The sequence below is a fragment of the Agelaius tricolor genome, unplaced genomic scaffold, assembly GCF_023055355.1.
Source record: "Agelaius tricolor isolate 1412-34295 unplaced genomic scaffold, bAgeTri1.0.p SCAF_106, whole genome shotgun sequence".
Classification (NCBI taxonomy): Eukaryota; Metazoa; Chordata; class Aves; order Passeriformes; family Icteridae; genus Agelaius; species Agelaius tricolor.
Window position 1 is genome coordinate 51,282 of NW_027269366.1, and position 9,798 is coordinate 61,079.

At 42.8% G+C, this 9,798-nt stretch overlaps 1 long non-coding RNA gene across 2 annotated transcripts; it reads right to left on the minus strand.

Annotated features, from left to right (window-relative positions):
- Window positions 1-393: 393 nt before the first annotated feature.
- Window positions 394-3,221, minus strand: LOC139586168 (uncharacterized). Of its 2 annotated transcripts, none has more exons than XR_011677484.1 (2): window positions 1,886-3,221; window positions 394-1,453 (listed from the first exon to the last, which is right to left on the minus strand). It is a non-coding gene; the product is annotated as an uncharacterized lncRNA (long non-coding RNA). The 2 variants fall into 2 exon arrangements; XR_011677483.1 differs by having other exon boundaries at window positions 394-1,476.
- Between the last annotated feature and the right edge of the window lie 6,577 nt (window positions 3,222-9,798).

Sequence of the window (9,798 nt, forward strand, 5' to 3'; positions counted from 1 at the left end):
TCCCGCTGCCGCGTCCCGCGGGCGGCCCGGCCACGGCGCGGACACGACCGGGAGCGCGGGCTCGGGCAGGAGCTCATTAGGCTGGGAGCGCACTGGCGCTAAGCAGCGCGCACGAGAGCAGCAGGCTCGCTTCGCCTGAGCTCGGCTCGCTTCGCTTCAGGCAGCCTCGGAAGCCTCGCCTCGGTTCGCTCGAGGCCGTCAGGGTCGGCCGCTCTCGCCTTGCTTCGGCCGAGCTCGTGCGATTCCCCCGAAGGCGGCGGCGTTCGGTTGTGGTTTTAGAAATATCCTCCTCTATCGATTGGATCTCTCTACAGTTAGATTTATATTTCTAGAATACTTCTATTAATCCAAACAAAAACCCCATCTCTAACCAAATAAATACACGAAAACACCTTCTTTTAAACGGTATCGAAATATTTTTATACTTTGTATAGTTATACTCACATTTATATTTATCGTTTCTTTTGATGCAATCTATTAATAATTATCTATAATATCTATAAAATTCTAGACATGTATTTAAAGTATTATCTATATTATGTATCGTATCTACTGCTGCAACTGATTTTTTCTTCTAGTTTTAAACTTTCTCTGTATGTATTTATGATATCTTTCTAGACTTAGATTTCTACCTTCATATTCTTTGTATTTATCATTTTTATCATCAAAACCCTGCCTATTGACAAGTAAAAAAAACCGCTTTCTTTAACGATCTAAAAAATATTTTTATACTTATAATTTTCATATTTCTATTTATAATTTGCTCTCTAGTACGTGATAACATACCTGCTCCTGCACCGCAGTGGGGCTCCCTCTCCTGGGCACCTCGGGGTGCCCCCAGGGGCATCAGAGCCCCGAGTCTTCACCCCCCCCCCCCCCTTTTCCTCTAGTTAGAAACTACACTGGAACTTTTTTCTGGAAACAAAGACATGACCTAAATCCTCTCCCCATGTCCTAGACAGATAGATGTTCAGTTCTTAGTTGACTGGGCAGCAGTTTCTTCAATAGAATGATAAACAATATGGAAAGGTTTTAGCTACAAGCAAATAGGCAAATCTGAACAAGGTCCTGGTGGCCAGCCACTGCAGTTCTTTTGAAGCAATTTTTTAAAGAATCAAATACTGATACCACAAAAAATAAAGCAAAAAGCTGACTACTGGCTAAGAAAGAAGGAAAAATTAACTTTGGACGACAACAACAACATTCCAAGGACACAGGCTTTTTTCCAATCTCAGACCTTATTACTACTACCTCTCTTGGGAATTCTCATCGTGGATCCCAAAAGGAATAAATCCCTCAGCGTGTCCTAAAGCACCAAGGAGCTACCTACAAGTGAAGGTGGCTACTTTCAGTGCAGACACAGCTGATGACACAGCAGTGGCACAGTTCCGTGCTGCACAGGGATAGTACTGTCTCCTCTTCTCCAGCAGCTGACTCTCTCCTGCCATGGCTTCTGTAAATGCATCAGAGCACGACCTTAACCACAAACAGGCAAGAAAACACCATCAGAAGTCTTTCATTACGCAGTACAAGAAGGGTTCCAAGCAGAGACCAACAGAATTTCAAGGAAGCAGTATGCAATTAAACCCCCTCAGATTTGTTCAAGTAGCCGGCAAAATGGAACCATTCAGAAATGACAAAGAAAACCCCCCCAAGTATTTATACAGGAGTCCTTAATGTCAGAAAGGGGATGACAGGTTATGTTCAGATAAGATGAATGTTTATTTGGATCTATAAATAAACTTCTCTCGTGGTCCTTTGCCAAAAAATAGAACCTACAAGTGAACACCTACACCTGCCTCAAGAGACCTAACGAGCCCCTGGCAGCCACCGGCATCAAAGCGCAGTGGATGTTTCTAATCCAGGCTAAGGAGAACAATGTCACCTTTTGTTCTCTCCAGTTTGTTTCCTCTGCAGTCCTAGTTGCTTCTTATGATTTTTACAGTCTCTGTATCTTCTCGGGCAGCGCTGAGTCTGACGACCGGGATACGAGAGTCCTTCCCTGCCCTACGGAGAGAACCAGGAAAAAAAGTTCAAAAAAGAACAGGGCAGTTTGAAGTTAATACCTCCGACGAGAAGCAGCACCCGACAAACAGAGCAACGGTGAACAAAGCGTGACACCTCCCTGGGGACAGAGGACTTACAAACTCTCCGGGATTTACAATTCTAGTAACCAAGCCCTTCAGCACAGCAGCCAAGTGTCCCATCAGGTGGTGCTGCACCAAAGCACGATCCGAGAGGTTCCAAAGAGTGAAATGCACGTTACTGTCCAAAGACGTAAAATCTTGCAAAATAACAAAACTACAATAGATCTAAACTACAGGGCAAGAGTACAAGTGTTAGCTTGAGGAGCTGGAACCATCCAGGTGAGCAACTGCTAACTGGATCCTCAACAGACTTTGAGGAACCCTTCAGGATACAGAAGGGTTTTCCCCAGAAATTGCACAGGCCGAGTTTTGATAGAAGTGCACTTGCCAGATGCTCAGAAACGTCACCCATCCTCCTCCGGGTGTCCTGAGAGAGCTGCGAATGGCTCTCACCTGGTTTGAGCTGGTTCTGTAAGGGCTCAGGGTGAATTTCACCAGATGCAACCAAACTGGGCAACACCCAGTGGGACAGAAGGAACCCAAAGCTTGTTTTACCCAAAGCTTGGGTAAGCAGAGCTCCAGCAAATACTGAGGAAACGGACAGAACGGGGTAACAAATAATAAACATAACTTTTTTTTTTTTAACTTGCCTTTTTTTTTTTTTTTTCAGATGAGCAAAACAATTAAGGAGAAGGTGAAAACCTCACCATGACTGAACATTTCATCACCTGTAAGCTGACCATCCTTAGCATAGAGGACTCCAAATTTAAAATTCACCGATCCCTGGAAAATAAAACCAAATATTATTTGGTGAACAGTCAAACAGAAGACATAAAAATTTGTTTCCTCTAATCTTTGCATACATCCTACACATTAGAACATACATTTTATACCATCTCCTACTACACAATAATTTACCTTTAAACTTTGATAGTATAGCATAAAATCATTAACTTAGACGGGTGATCAATTATTATTAAGTTGGTGCTTCAAGTTATTTTTGCTGTCAGGTTCAAAAAAACATGACTTCTTTTTACTGTAACGAGCAATTGATTTAGAAGTCATCAAAAGCCCATCCAAATACAAAGCCGTATTCACCGGACGGGTCTGTGAGCAAGAAGTAGTTAGGCTTGTACTCACCTCTTGCCCTTCAAGAACCAATAAATCCTGTCAACAAAAACAGCATCTTTAGCCCCCTCCTATTAAAGATTCTACAAGGATGATGGTTTTATTGGTGTTTAGAAGTTTGGATTTAAAATGGCCAGTTCAATGGATAAAGAGACAGTTTAAGTAGTATTAGATTATTATTCTTATTAGCTACTGGAAGAAACAAACCAGTAGGATCTATACTTAATTACTTCTATTTCCAGGAAATCATAAAGAAAAAGAACCAAACCAAAAAAAGTCACTTCCTACCTTTTGTATCTCAGGATGAAAAATGTCTCTTGGGCTCTTCTCCAGTTTCTCCAGACTCCTGGCACTGAAATGCAAGTGAACGAGTGCTTTATCGGAGGGCAAGTGCACATTCCAACCCCGAACCACCAACCGATGGCAGTTACAGCGCTTACAAAATGAATCCTTCCCAGAGCCTCTGGGAAATGGAACGGTTTGTGCAACTGCCATTTCTCCCCCAAAATACTAACTCCCAACACTTCCTAAACTTAGTTTGCATTTTAAAAACAGAAATTAGGGAGACTCAGGGTGGAGATCAGGTTGGAATTGATTTCCTTCTAAAGCACAGGGGCTCTGTTCCATCACCCTTCACTTTGGCTCCACACGGAATCACAGGGAGCATTTTAGGAGGGCTCAAGAACCAATTCTATTTCTCTCTTTTTTCTAGTTCTCTCTCTTCCTAAATAATTCAAGGCAAGTCAAATGAAAAAGGACAAGTTCAGCAGCAAATTCACACTTTTTCCCTTTGTCTGCTCAAGAACAGCCTTTAAAACCACTTCTTGCTGCCTTCAACGGTTAAGACTTGCAAAACGGTTTCGCAAGTTTGATAGGTTTATCATAAAAACCACAGAACGCAAGCTCTGAATGACAGGAAAAGGTACACAGGCAAATATCTCAGCTGATGGTGGCTTATTTGTAAACACAGACCTTAACGGAGATTGCACGGAGAATGTTTCAGTGGGACTCTAAGGGAAAAATATTTCCTGAGTACCCTGTAAACAAGAAAAGCTAGGATATATTACAGGACATACCCACGTGTTCTGCATATTCAAATAGGATTATCAATAAAAACATTTAAGAAGGAAGAAAACCAAGGTAATTTTACTCAGCTATATTTACTGCCGATTTAGAGGGAAAAAAAAAAAAAAAAGTGAACCAGAAACGCCTACAGTAGAACTTTAAAACAATTGCTTGGATAAAAGCAGCTCATGGAACATGAAGTAGAAAAAAAGCGAAACCAGTATCAGACCTGCCTATTTTCTTACCATTGCACAAGAAAATCCGACAAGCGGTAGAAAGTCACTGCCTAAAACCGATCCTAGGACGTAACCGAGAACAATGGAGGCATTTGCTAATCTAAACGGAAACCTTTTCCGGACCCTAGTGTCAAATCACACGTTTTGTCTCTCAGCAGCTCGAGGCTGGAGAGCATTTCCCCTGGGGGTCGGGAGGGCAGGGGCACAAGGGGCTGAGTTTGCCGATCGCACCTGTGCCATCAGAAGGATCCAGCCCGGCGCTCCTTGCGCTCGCCATTCTCCGGGCCATCGCTGTGTTTTACTGCTCAGCGATGCCGCTCCATCTGTTTGCGTGGAAGGAAGAGCCACGAGCACTGAGGCACTCAGCAGCCGTGTCATGCCAGCGATGTCGAGCGCTCTCTGCTCGCAAGGCTGAGCCCGCCGCGGAGCCGCCTCCGCAGCCGCTCGTCCGCCCCCGCCCGCAGCAGCGGCAGCGGCCCGAGGGAGACGGCTGCGGCTCGGCGGCTCCCGCGCCTCCGCCAGCCCGAGGGCAGCCGCCGCACAGTGACCGCGGCAGCGCCCGGCGCCGCTCGCCCGGGGCGGCTCCTGCAGCTCCCGGCCCGCGGCAGCAAAGCACCGCCTGGCGCTCCGCCATCGGCGGGCGGCAGCGCGCCCCGCCCGAGCTCAGCCCCCGCCACCGGGACCGCTGAGCGAGGCCGAGGCACCGGGCGGACGCCCCTTCCGCGCCGCTCGGCTCCGTGCGGGCGGCCGGACGGAGGCTTCGCCCCTCCAGCGTCGCTGCCGCGGCTCCGTCCCGCGTGGGACAGGCGCCGGGAGCTCCCCGCGCCCAGCCCGCTCCCCCGGCGAGCGGCCGCCTCGGCCCGCCAGCCATTCATATGGCGCGTCGGCCGTTGCGTCAGACGCCGCGCTTTACGGCCGCAGGGCCTGCCGGGAGTTGTAGTCTCGAACTGACAGCCACCGCTCCGTTCTCCGCCACCGGGAGCTGCGCTCCCGCCAGGGGATCAAACGGCTCCTTCGCTCCTGGGCGCGGAAGCACCTTAGGCAGCACCGCCCCTCCCGAATGTCCTTTCTTTTCCACTCCAACTCTTTTTTCTTTTTTTCACTCTGTTTTTCACCCCCTTTTCCACTTTCGCTCTTTCTTTTTCACTCTCACCCTTTTCCTTTTTCATTTTTTTTCCTCCTTTCTCTTCCTCCTTTTTTTTTTCTTCCTTTCCTTTTTCCTTTTCTTTCTTTCGCTCTTTCTTTCTTTCTGTCTGTCTTTCTCTATTTCTTTCTTTCTCTCGCTCTCTTCCTGTCTCTCTCTTTCTTTCTTTCTGTCTGTCTTTCTCTATTTCTTTCTCTCTCTCTCTCTTTCTTTCTTTCTCTCGCTCTCTTCCTGTCTCTCTCTTTCTTTCTTTCTTTCTGTCTTTCTCTATTTCTTTCTCTCTCTCTTTCTTTCTTTCTCTCGCTCTCTTCCTGTCTCTCTCTTTCTTTCTTTCTGTCTGTCTTTCTCTATTTCTTTCTCTCTCTCTTTCTTTCTTTCTCTCGCTCTCTTCCTGTCTCTCTCTTTCTTTCTATCTTTCTTTCTTTCTTTCTTTCTTTCTTTCTTTCTTTCTTTCTTTCTTTCTTTCTTTCTTTCTTTCTTTCTCTATTTCTTTCTCTCTCTCTTTCTCTTCCTGTCTCTCTCTTTCTATCTTTCTCTCTCTATTTCTTTCTCTATTTCTTTCTCTCGCTCTCTTTCTGTCTCTCTGTATTTCTTTCTCTCTCTTTCTTTCTTTCTTCCTTTCCTTTTTCCTTTTCTTTCTGTCTTTCTTTCTTTCTTTCTTTCTTTCTTTCTTTCTTTCTTTCTGTCTCTATTTCTCTCTTTCTTTCTCTCTCTCTCTCTTTCTTTCGCTCACTTTCTGTCTCTCTCTTTCTTTCTGTCTCTCTTTATTTCTTTCTCTCTCTTTCTTTCTGTCTCTGTCTCTTTGTCTCTCTCTCTCTTTAATTCTTTCTCTCTTTCTTTCGCTGTATTTCTAATCTTGGCTTTCCATTCTAGCTTTAGAATAAAAAAAAGCAGCAGTAGAAACGTTCAGGCGACTGGGGAGTGCAAAAAACCCCAAAACGGCAATGATTTTAGGAAAACTATTTCCTCCATGGGAGCCTGAAATTTTCTACAGCTGCAGGTAACATAGAGCTTTTATTTCTTCTTCTATATAGATTATACTTTATACTCTATTTATACATCGCCCCCTGCCGTCTTCATGGGCGCACTGCAGGCACAGCGCCCTTTGCCGCCTGCATGGGCGCACTGCAGGCAGAGCGCCCCCTGCCGTTTGCTTTGGCGCATTGCAGGCACAACGCCCCCTGCCGTCTGCATGGGCGCACTGCAGGCACAGCGCTCCCTGCCGTTTGCTTTGGCGCACTACAGTCACAGCGCCCCCTGCCGTCTGCATGGGCGCACTGCAGGCAGAGCGCCCCCTGCCGTTTGCTTTGGCGCACTACAGGCACAGCGCCCCCTGCCGTCTGCATCGGCACACTGCAGGCAGAGTGCCGCCTAATGACGTCAGCCCGTCGACACGGCGCCCCGCCCAGGACACGCCCACTCGGGCGGCCCTCGCCATCTTGTATGGCACCCCGTGTCGGCCAGGGCGCCGCCACCCTGTACGGCACAATTTTACGGCAGTCGCGATTTACGACACTTTTACGACAGTCGCGCTTGACGACACCTTTTACGACAATCGCGCTTTACGGCACCTTTTGCGACAGTCGCGCTTTACGGCACCTTTTGCGACACTCACGCTTTACGGCACCTTTTGCGACAGTCACGCTTTACGGCGCCTTTTGCGACAGTCGAGCTTTACGGCACCTTTTACGACAATCGCGCTTTATGGCACCTTTTGCGACAGTCGCGCTTTACGGCACCTTTTACGACAGTCACTCTTTACGGCACCTTTTACGACTGTTTTACGGCACTCGCGCTTTACGGCACCTTTTGCGACAGTCGCGATTTACGGCACCTTTTACGACAGTCGAGCTTTACGGCGCCTTTTACGACAGTCGAGCTTTACGGCACCTTTTACGACAGTCGCGCTTTACGGCACCTTTTGCGACAATCGCGCTTTACGGCACCTTTTGCGACAGTCGCGCTTTACGGCACCTTTTGCGACAGTCGCGCTTTACGGCACCTTTTGCGACAGTCACGCTTTACGGCGCCTTTTGCGACAGTCGAGCTTTACGGCACCTTTTATGACAGTCGCGCTTTACGGCACCTTTTACGACAGTCGAGCTTTACGGTAACTTTTGCGACAGTCGCGCTTTACGGCAGTTTTACGACAGTCGCGCTTTACGGCACCTTTTGCGACAGTCGCGCTTTACGGCACCTTTTGCGACAGTCGCGCTCTACGGCACCTTTTGCGACAGTCGCGCTTTACGGCATTACCCTTTATGGAACTTTTTGGTACGTTACAGCACTTTACGGTTTTTATTTTGTTTTTAATCTATTTTTATTTTTTATTAATTTTTTTTTAACTTAATGTTTATTTTTAATTTTTCAAGCTTTTATTTTTCTAATTCTATTTTTTATTTACTTATTATTTTTAATTTTTCTATTTCTAAAGCTTTTTATTTTATTTTTTAAATTTTATTTTTTATTTATTTTTTAATGCTTTTTTTTAAATTTAATTTTTTAAAAATTTTTCTATTTTTAGGGCTTTAATTTTATTTTTTAATTTTATTTTTATTTTTCAATTTTTAAAACACATTTTATTTTTCTAGTTATATTTTTATTTTTAATTTTTCTATTTATAAGGAATTTATTTTATTTTTTTATTTTATTTTTGATTAAATTTATATTTTTTTCTATTTTTAAAGTTTTTATTTTCTTTTATTTAGTGCTGCCCAGACCAACTCAAGCTGGTGATTGTGGTGGTGTTTGAGGGTCTTGCATTACGGCACTACCTTTTATGGAACTCTTACAGCACTTTACAGTTTTTATTTTGTTTTTCATTTATTTTAAATTAATTTGGGTTTTTTAATTTAATTTTTATTTTTAATTTTTCTATTTTTAAAGCATTTTTATTTTGTTTTTTAATTTTATTTTTTATTTACTTATTATTTTTAATTTTTCTATATTTAACGTTTTTTATTTTATTTTTTATTTTTTAAATTTACTTACTATTTTTAATTTTTCTATTTCTAAAGATTTTTATTTTTTTATTTTTTTAAGTTTAAACTTTTCTATTTTTAAAGCATTTATTTTTTTATTTTTATTTTTTATTTAATTTTTATTTTTAATTTTTTTATTTTTAGAGCTTTAATTTTATTTTTTAATTTTATTTTTTATTTTTCTATTTTTAAAGCTTATTTTATTTTTCTAATTTTATTTTTTATTTTTAATTTTTCTATTTTTAAAGCATTTATTTTATAATTTTTATTTTTCTATTTTTAAAGCTTTTATTTTATTTTTCTTTTTTTATTTTTTTTAATTTTTCTATTTTTAAAGTTTTTATTTAATTTTTTAATTTTATTTTTTATTTTTCTATTTTTAAAGCTTTTATTTTATTTTTCTAATTTTATTTTTTATTTATTTTTTATTTTTAATTTTTCTATTTTTAAAGGTTTTTATTTTTTTTTTATTCAGTGCTGCCCAGACCAACTCAAGCTGGTGATTGTGGTGGTGTTTGAGGGTCTTGCATTACGGCACTACCTTTTATGGAACTCTTACAGCACTTTACAGCACTTTACAGTTTTTATTTTGTTTTTCATTTATTTTAAATTAATTTTGTTTTTTTACTTTTATTTAATTTTTATTTTTAATTTTTCTATTTTTAAAGCATTTTATTACATTTCATTTGGTGCTGCCCAAACCTGCTGTAGTGCATTTTTATACTTCATAATACTTTGAAGTCATTTTGTTTTGTATCCCCATATTTTTCCCAAATGGTTTATCCCAAACTGTACCCCCCTCCTTCTACCTGCGTTATCCCTCTCCCGGGATGAGATCATACCCAAACCCCCACCCTGGCTCTCTGTCAATGACTCAGCCTCCCATCCCCTCCATGCAGAAGTCTCGGTCCAAGTCATCCAGTGATCAGCCAGAGGCCAGGGGTCAGCCCCCCGAGCCTTGCCCCATACGCTGTCCTGTATGTCTATGCCCCAGCATCCATCCCTTAGGGTCACCTACTGGTTGGTAAAATGTTATCTACTTTCGGTTTCCACCTCCCTTTAAATGTAACCTTGGCACATCTCCCTGGGGCTTGGCAGGAGGCCCCTGAGGTGCAGGAGCTCCTTTGGGACTCCTAATAAAACCTTGGATTAACCCC